The sequence below is a fragment of the Moschus berezovskii genome, chromosome 17 (assembly GCF_049115385.1).
Source record: "Moschus berezovskii isolate FMDL1 chromosome 17, NW_MosBer_1.0, whole genome shotgun sequence".
Taxonomy (NCBI): domain Eukaryota; kingdom Metazoa; phylum Chordata; class Mammalia; order Artiodactyla; family Moschidae; genus Moschus; species Moschus berezovskii.
The window spans coordinates 68152071-68166462 of NC_142476.1; positions in this window are offsets into that span (position 1 = coordinate 68152071).

The window sequence follows — 14392 nt, forward strand, 5'->3', positions numbered from 1 at the left end:
CTGAGCGACTAAGCACTACTCAGTCCTTAGACCTGAGATTGGAATGGTTTCCCAGCTGTTACTAGATCCTCCATATCTCTTGTGAGTTCTCTGAACCCTGCCCACACCACAGTACATAGTCCCTGTTGAAAAAGTCTCCAAAAATCTGCTGAGTGTGTCTTCTGTTTCCTGCCAGAATCCTATCTGATATATTCCACTTCATTCAAAAAGAATTTAAGATAGAATATCAAAAAATATAGGGTACAACAAGATTTTGTTAACTGAGAAAAATCAAGAGACAAAAGCAAACATGAATAAAAGAAAATTGATGCCAAGACCAATATTAGGATCCAAAAGTGTACAGCCCTGAACACTTTTCAGGAATTAGCCCGCTAAGCTCCCCAGCAGCCAGTGTGAAGAGAAAAACCAATTTTAGTTTACTACTTCTTAGACTAGCCTCCAGTAGTCATGTATGGATGTGAGAGTTGGACTATAAAGAGAGCTGAGCGCCAAAGAATTGATGCTTTTGAGCTGTGGTGTTGGAGAAGACTCTTGAGAGTCCCTTGGACTGCAAGGAGATCCAACCAGTCCATCCTAAAGGAGATCAGTCCTGAATATTCATTGGAAGGACTGATGCTGAAGCTGAAACTCCAATACTTTGGCCACCTGATGTGAAGAGCTGACTCATTTGAAAAGACCCTGATGCTGGGAAAGATTGAGGGCAGGAGGAGAAGGGGACGACAAAGGATGAGATGGTTGGATAGCATCACTGACTCAATGGACATGGGTTTGGGTGAACTCCGGGAGTTGGTGACGGACAGGGAGGCCTGGTGTGCTGCGGTTCATGGGGTGGCAAAGAATCGGACACAATTGAGTGACTGAACTGAACTGAACTGAAACTAGCCTGATAAGAGGAATCACCTAGATGCCCTGTTAAATATCCAGTCATCATCTTATCGAAGACCTAGTAAGGCAGAATCTGGTAGAAAAGCAGTAGAAATCTGGATTTTTAACAAATTTCCAAGGTGAAGATAAGTCACAGCATCTATAAAAGCACAACATGGGCATTGTTGACAGTGGGAACAATGTTAAAGATGTGGGGGGCGGGGGGGGAAGAGCCATTATCTGAAGGTTTGAAAGATGTCTGCTACTGAATACCCGTCCAGGTAGGCCAAGCACTCCTTCTACACCCATAAAGCACACAGCTATGACAGAAGAAGTGAACTTAATCATGAACAATAAGATGGCAACTTAACTGTGCCCTAAACAAAGATGCAGACAGTAGTGGATTCCTGTATTGCCACTTCAATTTTAATTCTCTCTCAACCTTTCCAAATACACCCCTCCCATTGTGCTTTCAGAGATCCCTGTGGTCAGGACTAAAGAGGCCACCCAGGCAAATGCGAGGAAAAGTTCCTTTCCTCTGACCATAATGACTGGAGAAAGGAGTGTGTGAACTAAGCCAGTCCAACAGGCCTTTTTCTGGGAATTCTGTGTTACAGACAGTTTCTTATTCAACATGGTATAGTTTCTATAGCTGTGAGGGAGGCCTTGATACCAGGAGGGAAGCCAGGTTGAGCATGCAGTAAATACAGCAAGAAGGTGAGAAACCCACGGTAAACAGAACCAGCCCTCATCAAACCATGCATGAAATTGACTCTGCCACCATACCTTTTCTCAGTCATGGGAAGCAATAGATTTCTTTTATTGGTTATGCTATCTTAGGTTGAGTTCTCTTTTACTTGCATCTGAAAGCATCCTACTCAGTACATCTATTGTATTTATCCAACATTTTCAATTGAAAAGTCACACTGAAACATTTATTTTTTTAATAAAAAACTGCAAAGAATGAAATCTTTGGAGAGAGATAAATGCTACACAAAGGAAGTACTGAATTCTTTTTACTGACTACTGAGATTTTTAGGGAATAATTTTTTCTCTTCTCCTGCCCACTGTATCAAAAGAATCACTAAATATTCTGATTTTGTCCTCCTCATGATCATTAACCTTCACCAAGCCCTAGAAATGCAACCAGAGACTAATCTTGAACTTATTTTATCTGCTATTGCAATATCAAGCTTTCAGATACTTCCTGGAAAGTATTTCAAAGATTCAGAGACTTAACTCACCAGCCATCCTTAAGTCCCAAGATGAGCAGTTATTGGGGTGGAACCCCCAGGCTGTATTCAGAGCTAAGTCAGGAGAGGGCTGTTGGGATCCAGGGTGTTAAAGACAGAGGAATCAATGGAAATAGTATATTCAGCGGAGCCTGATTACATTTGGGGGACTCTGGTTGTCCTTTCCCAAACAGTTCAGCTATTCTGAACAACTAATTGATTTCTTAATTGGAGTGGTTAGTACTTGTCAAAAGCATGGACTAAAATTCCAAAACTTGAAGTCTAATTCACATCAACATAAAAATACTACTGATAGGAAGTTCTTAACAGTGGCTAAAGAATTTCAGTTTTGCAAGATGAAAAAATTATCGAAACTGGATATCTTAACCCTATTGAACTGCACACTTCAAAATGGTTAATCTGGTAAATATTACATGTGTATTTTACCACAATTGTGTTTGTGTGTGTGTGTGTGTGTCTATAACTGAAAGGGGAGGAGAATTAACTTTTGTTGTCACCAAGTAAGGTTTGGACTTGTATATGCAATCATATTAATAATAATATCATCACATATGCAGTAGTAATTTCAGTGTGCCAGTTACTGATTCTTGAGTGTTTTTCACTTATCTAATGTAATTCTTACAACAATACTACAGGTAAGGTAGTAGTATTATTATTACTGTTATTATTATTCCAATTTTCTCTTAAGGGAAGTGACCCATGGAGAAGTTTTCAAACTCAGAGTCAGCTGGGCTGAGTTAAGATATGAGCCCATTCACTTTATGCTCTTCATGACCAGCTATACAAACTGCCTCTCCACAGTTTATTATTGAGAACTGTTCCCCCATTTTACAGAACTCAGAGTTAGGAAAATGGACCAAGATCATGTAGATAGTAAGTGCAGAGTCCAGGCACAAATTTAGCCTCTCTAGTTTCAATGCCTATGTCAAACATGTGACCTTGAAGATGCTCTAAGTGATGGATCTGAAACATTACTGGCCTCAGAACTTCTTAACCATCTTAAGAATTGAGGATTCTAAAGGCCATCTGTGCATTTGTTTGTGTGAGTGTTTGTATTTACATTTACCTTGTAGATTAGTGCTGTCCCATAGAACATGATCATGAAAATATTCTTTATCTGCACAGTCCAACATGACAGACCCTGGCCACATGTGGTTATTAACCAGTGGAAATGCAGCTGAGGACATGAATATTTCATTTCATTTAAATTAATTTAGATGTAAATAACCACCCAACACAGGTATAGATGCTAACCCAAGTGTGCTAGAAGTACATCTTGAAATGTACTAGAACATGAATGTATTCATCAGAGCCACGTGGTCACCACACCTACTGTGGCTTTGAGGAAACTCCACTCCACAGTGGCAGAAGCATCAATAACCCTTTATTGTGAAAATAGTATTGCCCTCAGGGATTCTCTGAAAAGGTCTCTGAGACCCTTAACGGTGCTGGGACCACCTTTGGAGTCCTAAAAGACTGACAAAAAGAGCTCAGCAATTCCAGGCTCAGGACAATGCTCCATCCACCCTGCCTTGGGGCTCCTTCCGTCCCCTCCCCACCCCACCCCACCACCACCCACGCCCCTGCCACCAGCCTCTGTAGTTGGTTTCTCTTGCTCATGGGCCCAGAGTCCTCAGCATGCTGGGGTGGGCGAAAGGCCAAGGGCCCAGTCTGGATCAACCCAGAGGACCTAAGGGAAGGAGACCAGAGACAGTGGCTGAGTTTGCTGCAGGAGAATTTTCCCTCTGAGGTTCCAAGTCTCCAAAGCACTGGGGATCAAATCAAGAAGTAGAAAGAAACGCGCAAAGTGAAATTCAAGATGCTGGAAAAGATGGAAAGGCCTCTTCTCCCTGGAGTCTCCCCTTCTCCCCTCCTTCCGGCAGGCAGGAAAGGGAAGGCTGTTCCAGGCGGGGAGGAGAGGGCTTCAGAGGGTCTTCTGGGGCAATTCAATCAAAGAAATTATTTTCCCACAGACGAAGCCAAGAAAATCTTAATGGCTTTTTCCTGATTGAGGAATAAATCTATTAATTTATGGCCCAGCCCCAAACCAGTTGTGTCAACCCCACCCATCTCCTTAAAAAAAATGCAAGAAATGCTTCAAATTTCCACTTGTTTTCATGATTTCTATCTTCTTTCTCCTATTTCTTGCTTTTTTTTCACACACAGTTCTTCCATACCCTACCCTGCTCCTCTCACTCCTACCTCTTCACCTATTTTCCAATAAATTGCCACCTTTGTCAATGCCATGTTCCTATCCCAGGACGCACTAAATCTGAGGTGCTAAAGCTTCAGAGGTATGACCCTTCACCTCCCCCAGGCAAAGTAAAGACACCAGGGATAAGAATAATTAGATGCCCTTGCAGAAACCTCAAGGTGCCTCATACCTAAATGGCCTTCTGCATCCTGGAGCATGCGTTGTAACCAAAACTGGGGTCCAGGAGAGTTTTAGGGTACAGAGACCAGGCCCCAAAGAGGCACAATTATTACTGCAACTAACACGCTGTGGGGGGGGGGGGCGGTCGGGGAACACCATGAGGAGCGAGTGGGGGTGGTAATTGCTAGATGGCTAGAGTTTACCACACTCTGCCACCCTGCTCGCCTGACCTTGAGAGCCCCAAGCTCTGAGAGCCAGGGTGAGTGTCCTACCCCTTCGCAGAAACACTGGGAATGGGAAACTCTGACTTTCTGTGGCAATTCAGCGCCCTGGGGCCTGCATGACCCATTTCTCGACATAAGTACTTGTTTCAGTAGTACTATAAATGATTTAGATAATGTACGCTACGGAGAAAGGGAGCTGTAAATTACTCCCGACTCCTCTTGCTAACGGGTGTCCTTCGAAAAGTCTATTAAATATACTGTTCGAGACACAGTTTACTCATCTGTAAGATGGGGATAATATAAGACATCACCTAACCGGAGTTTGGTAAAAAGCAAATGAGTTAATACATAGGAAGTTTTTAGAACAGCACCTGACACGGAAGCACGCCACAATTAACATCTACGTGTTAATTGAAAAGTCGTTTCCGGTTTTATTGGTTAAACTATGTTAGGCTAACCCGCCCCTACAGGTGGCTGGTTACGCGGTTACCCTGCAAGACCCCAGCCCTGATGACAACTTGAATAAAGAGACCTGTCTTGCTCTGGCCTCTTGCTCACAGTTCATGAGGGCCAGTGTGACCAGACACTCTTGGTGCTAACCCAGTAAGAATGAAGTGTGAGCGCTCAGACCTCTACCAAGTCTCCCTACCCGGCTGGTCGCCCGCACCTTCTTCGCACCAACGTCGGTACCCAAGGCCCCAGTTCTCACCCAGTCTGGCTTTTTGATGCGCCCTTTAATCTGCCACCGGTCGAAGGGCCGAAGACTGAGTCTAGGCCCCGACGTGACGCCAGGAGGAAGCGACCCCAGGGACCCGTGAGCAGTTCGCCCAGCGCATCACTCAGCCTTACGCTGGGCTTGCAGTCCCACCCGCGCCCAGGGCGCGATTCCAAAGCTCCAGTATAGACGCGCCCCCCGCGCAGGCCTCGGGGTGCGGGTGTCCCAGGTTCGAGCACACCTCCCGCCGGACTTTCGTTTTCAGCCGCGCCCTCGGGGGCCTGAGCGAGACGGGAAGGAGACTCGCGGGTACCATACATGGCCCGGTGCCTGCCGCCCCAGTTCGCGGCCTCGGCTCACAGGGCCCCATCCTGCTGGTGCGCTGGCCTCTGGAGCCAGAAAGTGTACACAGACCATCAATTTCCCGCCCCGCCCGGCGCGGCTCTCGGAAGCCGGGGTCCGCCCGCCTCTCGCCGCCTCCCCTCGCCGGGCCCGTCACTCGGGCCGGGGTGACGGCGGCGGGCGGCAGAGCGCTGCTGGGAGCCGCGGCGGCCCCTGCCCGGGTCGCCTCGCCGCTCTGCGGCCGCAAGGGCTGCAAAGCAGCGCTAGGAGCCGGGCCACAGCTTCCAAGAGTCTCCTCTACGCAGCCGAGGAGGTTGGGTTGGAGAGATGGAGCGGAGCGGGAGACAGACGAGGCCCGGGGGAGGCCAGCACAGGATGGAATAAGGAAGAGGCGACTCGGAGCGCGGAGGGGAAAGCGTCTTTGACTTCGAAACCACCTCTCACTGGAGGTGAGGGAGAACAGTGCACGTGGGGATCAGTCGCTTAGTGTTGTTTTTGTGGTAGGCCCTCGCCTCCTGTGGTGGTCGTCCGCTACCCACCTGGCTTGCGCTCTCCCAGGAGGTGAAGTGACTGGAATCTTAACAGATTTCTACGTGATTGCGTCGACATTCACAATTTAAGGTGGATATTGGATAGAAGGATCCCAAAAGTTCATCATAAAAGAGAACAAAGCTTTTCTTTGTATGTTTGCTTTGTAGAGAGACTCCCAGAAGCCCACCAACTCTGGAATTGGATCAAGAAACTTGTGAGTTTCAGGGTCAGAGGCTCGGCCACGCCCCTTGCTAGTCGAGTACCTACCTGGATCAAATTACCCCATCTCTACCTCTTACCCTTTAAAAAAATGGAAGAACAGTGTCTTCCCGCCTAGAGTTCCTGAGAAGGGTAAATGAGAAGCGAGATTGTCAATTCCCGCTTAAAGAGTGGGCGAGGATCGTATCTGCTTCCTCCATTTTCACTTGCGCGCCCGGACTGTGGATGATTGCAAACCGCGAATAACGAGGCATCTCCAGGCAGAAGAGACTAGCGGTGTAATGATGGTATAGTGGTGTTCGTTTAATAACAATCCTCACTTATAGGATCGGTCTCCCCAAGACCGTTCTTCTGTGATAGGAAAACCGAAAAGGCTGGGAAAGAGGTGAGAAAGGAAGGTTCCGGCTTCTAAAACTTCGGGTTCGGAGGACATCCCTCCGGGAGCCTTCAGATCGCTGCAGCCTGCGCGGGCGCCAGTCCCTAAACCAGAACCCGCCCAGCACCTAGTTAGGGTTCAAATCGCAGGCGTGGGCGATGATGGATGACCAGGGGGCTATGGACTGCCCGTGGGTCGCAGGCACATCGTCCTCGGCCCCTAAACAATGCCTCTGGGGAGGAAGTCGCCCTTGAGAGTCTTTTATTTTGTTTTTAGGAGCCCATTCCTTTTTTAAAATCATAAAGTAAAACACTGTCTTTCGTTATATTTTGGTTCATAGACGAGGCTGGAGCCACCACCTATGCAGGCATATCGCTCCTGTAATGTCACATACCCTGCCGCTCACCTTGTCCCCCATAATAGCCCCGGAACCAAGCCAGCGTGGCCCAGCTCCCTTTCAGGTCCTGAGCGGAACCTTGAACCATCTCAGGAACAACGGAAGATCGGAGCACAGGGAGAGGAGAGGGGGAAAAAAAAAATGGGAAGGGGTGGGGATGTCCAAAGCGCAGAAGAGGATAAGGGAGAGTGAACCCGAAGGAAATGGGAAAGCTTAAATCATACTCTTCAGTCAATTTTTAAACTGTGTATCTGATTCCTTTTTCGCCCCTAACTTTTCATCCTATTTGTTCAACCACAAAACTGAGCTCTTGGCGCGCAGGACAGAAGCCAGCACAGGCAGCGGGAACTCTGCGGGAGGCAGGGTCCAGGAGATCTGGTTTACTTCGCTGCGGAGAACCCGGAGGCAGCCTTACAGGGAAGAGCTCCCCGGCGCTGCACACCCTCGCGGGGCAGATGTCTGGACCAACCTGGGTGACTTCAAGGCCTGAGGGCCCTGACCTTGGCCTCGGGGCTTGGCCTGCGGGTTGAGTATCCAAGAAGATAGAGGACTCGGGATCCTCCACTAGACCCAAAAGAGTGGTGAACCGGGCGGAGACAGGCAACTCCCCGAAGCCTGAGGCTTTGAGCGGGATCTGCTTGCGGGGAGGGGGGCGGGGTAGGTGGCAGGGGAGATTGGCCCGCGGGGCGCCTCGTGGACACTCCCTTGGAAGGCGTGCACGGCCTGTGATTCTCTCCATGGAGTGATCCAGAAAATAGCTGGATGCAACGACCGTTGCCTGTGGGGATCGCTAGAGGCGCAGTCTTATTCACGCATTTATTTGCACGTTCATTTCTTCATCTGCTCACTTCTTGAGCTCCCATCACGTGTTGGGAACTATGCGGTGTGCACTCTTCACCCCGATTCTGACAAATACAAATAAACAGCCCTGACTAATTAAAGTGAGGTTGAAATTCACTGACCCGAAAATCGTCCGAAGCGAGTAAGGGGGTGGTGAGGGTAGCTCCGGAATCCCGCGAAATAGCCAGGCACTGCTTCCCAGCAGAGGGAAAGGTGCAGATTCACTGAAGTCAGCTCATCACCCGGTCTTTCTGGCTCTGCACTACCTTTCCTTGATCCCAGAGATGCTCCCGTAGCCCCAGCGCCCTGCGCCGCGAGGCCTGAGTGGGGTCCGAAGGAATCACAGAAAGCCTCCGTGGCTTCAGTTTTGATCCTTCTGCCGACCGCTAGCAACATGACCGTGGACGAGTCATTCAACTTAGGAGATGCGGCCAACAGTGTCCATCTATGCGCAACTGCCGGGATGACCTGGAGCTAACAGCTGTGTTGAGCGCTGCTCGTGAATTCGTTTTCTCGCTGCTCTGTGACGGCCTTAGTATCGCGGACCCTTGTGTATACTCAGCCAGATGATTGGGGGCTTCCAAGTCCACTCCTCCCGGGGTCACCGCTGGGTAACTCCGTACTTTGTTCTTAGCTTCCTCCTTTGTTTACAGTGCTAACCAGGCGATCACTTTGGATAGAATCTACTGAGTCTATAAATAATCACAAGGGCAACAGTCATTGTGTTATTCGTCTATTCAATAAACACTTTCTGGGGAGCCTTCCCTGTGCCAAGCTCTGCCTTAGCTGTAGAATTTCTCCAACCGCGCAGCAGAGCACAGCCAGGCGCTCAAGTGCCTTTCCCTGTTTAAAAGGAGAATTGAAGTCCGGTTTCCATTTTGAACACCCTCCCTGTAAGCAGTTAGTTAAGAAGGTAAAAAAAAAAATTCCTGAAGTTCCATGTGTCCTGACATGATCTCAGCAGCGGGCACATGTTTTTCCATCCTTGGGCCCCTGACACTGCCAAAGTGTCAGAAAATTCTAGCTTCTTTCGCTTCCAACTCCCAAAGGAAAGTGCCAACCACACCCACAAGACTCCTATGGGGCTCCTGCTGTGAGCACAGAGCACAGTGCCAGGGGTACCAAGAGGAAGAAGTGTCCCTGGGCATCTTGCAAGGCAACCCCTGCTGTCATCTAAACACTCTGGGCTACTCCTTAAAGGATTTCCCCAGGGACACTGATTTCCCCACATTAAAAATCCATCTATGCATTTAACTTTCTGGGAAATAGGGATTGTCATGCATTTTTTTCCAACTGTGCAAATACCTCCAAGGACCTCAAGTACTGCAATGGATAAATGAATGAATATAACATCTGAGCCTAGAGTGTTGATTCGATGCGGCTCACTACTCTCGTTTCCCATTTGATAATGCAATTAATTGTCAGTGACTTACAAGTTAGGTAACTTTGATTATCTCCTCAGGTAATTTCATTTCCTGCTGTACAGATGAGGAAACTGAAAGTCAAATGATTAATTTCCCGAAGTCTCGCGGTTACTTATTGGTGAATGAATCAATGTTTCTTGGGCTAGTTTGGTTTCCCCGATTCGGGCTTGGGATCAGGTGTGTGTGCTCCTTTTGACACGCAGGACTTGGTGCCCCGCCCTCCAGCCTCTTCCCATACCGGACCCCCAGAAGGTGTTCGTTGGGGTCACCCAAGCTGCCAGCTCTGAGTGCACGTCAGGTGGTGCTCGAAAGAGGGATGGTCAATATCTGCCCGGGCTGGGACCAGGTCCAAGAGAAGGGAAGGCAGAAGGAGTCGGTGTGGCTGTGCAGCCACCATCAGACCTGCACCCTGCGCTGCCCGGAATCCCAACCATCAGCAACGATCGAAGGACACGGAAAAGCACCAAGGATGAGGAGGTATTCTGTGAACAGGGCGCGGCCGGGGCGGGGGTGGGGGGGGGGGTCTTAGACACTATTAGCAAAGCTAAGCCTGTACCTAGGGGGCGCAGGCTGAAGAGCAGGGTTGTCAATCCCCGGGGAAGCCCAGACCTGCGGCTCTTGAAGGACCCCTTTTTTGGCACCTTAAGAGACACTAACCCCACGGCCAGACCGAGGGCTGGCACTCACTCTCCAAAGGAATTGGGCAAACGTCAAGACTCCTGGCCTTCGTGGCCTCATCCTTTAAAATGAAGTAATCGCACCTGCGGGGACTTTTCATCTTCGTTCCCAAAGTGAATGAGGGCAAGGCAGCTAAGGAACCCAGGGGCCTAGGGCTTCTCCAAACTCGGAGCCCCAGCTGGCCTCGCAGATTATGTTCTCCGTTAGAACCGGGTGGGACGGGGGACTACCTTAGAAAGTGCACCCGGTGTGAGTAGTTGGGATTCCCAGGGGGCGCTGCAGGTTTTGATATTCCCGTGTGTGAGAAGCAGCAGCCGCGGAGAAGGCGTGTCTTTGGCACGCCAGCCAATCCCACCGCAACCTTGACGGTGAGGCTGTGGGCCAGATATGAACACACTAAACCGGGGTGTATCTCCCCCCACCACCCCACCCGCGACCATCTGCAGTTAAAGTCCTGCTTAAAACCCAGTAGTTACATCTTCACAAAGACCACAGAGTGTGCAACCCCCTTACCCCGACTCCACCCTAGATTAAACTGGAGGGGATTCGAGAGCCCTGAGCATTTACGGTCCTCTCCCGGCATCTTGAAGTAACATCACTGCGTCCTAAGGGAAGGCCTGAGCTCTCAGCCCCTCTACCGGCTCTTCCTTCTTAAGAAAGGAGGAAGGTGGAGGGAATCTAGGGCGCGCTCAAACCGGAGGAGAGTTCGAGGACCTCAGCCTCTGACTTCTCCCCACTGTTTGCTTCAGAGTCATGCAAGGCGCATCCTGCACTTCGATAGTCTGTTTGAGGTCTTCGGTGGGGTCAGATCCTGGAACACGTTAAAGATCAACAAGCTAGAGCTCAAGACTCAAACGCCCGCAGAAAATCCCCTGCTGCAGGGGACCCCAAAGTTCCCGGAGATTGTGGTTACAGGAGATCAGGGGGCATCCCCTGTACTGGGATCAGCTTCCCGTTAGCTAACGTCGGCTTCTGCTACCTAGAGCAGGAGCGACCAGCAGGCCGAGCACACAGCGCTCACCTGCCCCAAGTGGGCTGCGCACTGGAACCCTTTCCAAACCCCAAGGTAGATTCTAGTTAAAGGGAGCAGGGTAGATCGTAGAGCCACTGGGACTCTCCGAGGTGCGCAAGGATTTGTGACAACGGAGCCTGAGCTACTGCCCCCACACCCATCATACTCGCAAATTCTAGCTGGAGGAGGGGGAGACGGGGAGATCCGGGGGATCTCCTTGTCGGGTATGCGGGCCACACCTTCAAGACCCCCCCCCCTTGAAGTGCCGCCGGGTCAGTGTTAACCTCGGTGGGGACAGGACGGCGAGGCTACACGCTCCCAACACCTCCAGGCGTCGCGGTCCTGCCCACCCTCGGCTGAGGCTGACAAACGCAGCGGAACGCGGCGCCTGCTTTCAGGGGCTTAGTCGGCGAATCTTGGCGCAAGAAAACTTTTCTAGAGACAAGTGCTCCACCCACCCACACTGGCAGAGAAAGGCGGTGTGAGGCTCCTGACTTGGCTTGGCCATTTAGAGGAAAACGCGGAACTAGATTAGCGTGGTTTACTCACGAAGCCCTGAACTAGCCAGTAGACGGTCCCTCGTGCTCATCTGCGTCTACGTTTCTGTGTGCCTCGGAGGGCCTGTGTATTTGTATTTGACCTCCGTGTGTAAAAAAAGTGGTGTGTGTGTGTGTGTGTGTGTGTGCAACTGCGTGCAGCCGAAGGGCGTCGCAGATCCCCCTTCGCGTCCCAGAGAGGCGCGCACAGGTCGCCAGCTCTCTGCGCGCCCTAAGCTGCGCCTTAGTAACCTTGTTCGGAGGGCTTGGCGCCGCCAGGACTCCGGGGCTGGCGAGGCGGGGCCCTGCTCTGGGCAAAGACTTATTAGTGCTTTGATCAAAGGGCGAGGCCTGGGCGGCGCGAGGGTAGGGGCAGGGGTCGCGGCTCTGCTCAGCTCCAGAGTCCGCGCGCACCAGTTCACGCCACGCCCCAGCCCGGAGGGTCTCGTCAGGCCTGGGGTCCGCGGACCTTGCGCGCTCTTCCTTCTCTTCCATGCCTGCGAAATCTCGGTCTTAGTTCAACAATTTCTAGCCTCCCTGGCCACTCTTGTTAGCATCGAACGCCACCGGGAAAATCCCTGTATCCCAGGCCGAGCGCTCAGTCCCAGGCTGAGGCGGCCTGGCCCAAAATGCTGGTTTTCCATCCAGCCACTCGGCCCGCCTAGAGAGACCCTCTGAAAGGGCAGCTTTTCTTTAAAACGAACTTCAACTTCTCCCGGGCTTATGATACTCCCTTCTTGATGAAAATATGGAAGAACTCCGCGACCCAGAGTACAGATCCGCCATATTTTCATGTGCAAAATACTCAGGAATGAGAGGTGGGGGTGGTTGGGGAGGGGGCGCCTCCTACGACACTCTCCCCCACCCTCCCGCCCCGCCCCGCGAGCATCCCGACTCCCGCTGCCGGCTCATTTTCTTCCCAGCCCCCCAGCTCCATCATGCCCTCTAGTCTGGCGGGGACCTGGCCTGGATGAGGACGAATTCTACCTGAAATCTCACCACTGCAGTTCCTGGGCGACGTTTTCCTTCCGTTTCAAAAGCAGGGGACGCAGGCGGAGAACCGCGGCGCGGGTTTGGAAGCCTGCAGCATCCCACCGGCCTCGGGAGGGGCGGGGCGGCTGCGGTGTGCAGAAAGCACCACCCCCGCCTCAGCTCGCCTCCGCAGCCAGAACTGAATTTAAGTGCCTCAAAATTCAACGTTCCTCGGATGTCCCGGTTTCAGGATTTCAGGGGTAGGAAGAAATGAATCTAGCTACTGAAGGCAAAATAGAGGCACAGAGACAATCCTACAGTTCAGGCAGCAGAGCCTGTGCCTGAAGGTATGAAGGAATCAACCTAACTCAGGATTGGGACTCACAGCAAGAGGTGAGACTGCCATCACCCCTCAAAACAAGTGGCCCATTTAGGGATAACAGCTGGATGATGTCCCCATTTACCTTGAGGTCCTTTCCAGGGCGCTCTACCTTTCTCTTATCTTTCCTAGGCCAGATCACCCCAGCGGTTCCCTCTCCCCACTGTGAACACTCCTCCAGGAGCTCAGCTCCACTGGGGGTACTGCGTGGCTGACTGAGGCAAGGAATGGTCAGCCTTGCATCCCTGGGCTGCACTCTGGGACTTGTGCAGGTAACCAGCCGAGCCAGGCCAAAGAGAGCTAAATCTGGGGGCTCCACTGTGTCCTTGGGCCCAGAAGTCTAGAACAGAAGTCTTTGTGCTCAAGCAAATGGGTCAAAATGGGGAGGCAGCTAAGCCAGACCAGGGAGCCTCTTGGAGCTCCAACCAGGGCTGGGTCTAGGGGCAGCCTAGGTTCACTGTCCTCAGCATCTCTTCAGGGGCAACATTCTCCCTCCCAATGGGCCCTATGGGACAACTGGCTTCCTGTGATGGATGGTGGGTCTGTAGGAGGGCTATGCCCTCGCCCCAGCTCAGTGTCAAACAGACCGGTGTGATCAGGTTTTGTCCACAAGGCCTATTTGTTCTAAAATCTCCTGCAATAACATTTTACCAACTCCAGACATTTCGTAGTTTTGAGGGAAAGGGGTGTGGCTGTCTTGGAGAGAGATTTGACTCTTCAAGGTTTAAAAAAAAAAAACAGGAAAAAATTGAATGGCCCATCCCAGAAGCAACATGGAGTCAAAAATAGATTTGCTATATTCCACTTGCAGTATGAGGGGAAAACTGCCTTTTATCTCACCTCAGCTTGGGGATGGTCGCCTGTAGTGACCCGTCTATTGGAAGATCCTGTGTGTGTGTGTGTGTGTGTGTGTGTGTGTGTGTGTGTACATGTGGATGGGGGAGGTACAGATGGTGTGCAGTGTTTCAGGCCCTTCACTGACCAAATGTGAGACAGAAGGTCCAAGTTCTGGGTTGGGTTCCTCCTCAATCTGGGACAAGGGAAGTGACCTTGAACAAATCACCATTCTGCCCTGCAATACTTTGGCAGCTTTGAAATCATCACAGGCTCAGTCTTCCAGCCCTAACCACTGGTGGATTGTGTGTGATCCTTTTCTCTGGACACTGCGAACCTGCCCAGTCCCCCTACTCCATCCACAAGCATGGGTGGGTTTGCTCTGGAATAGCCTCTCTAGACTCCAGTACCAGCGCTGGAGA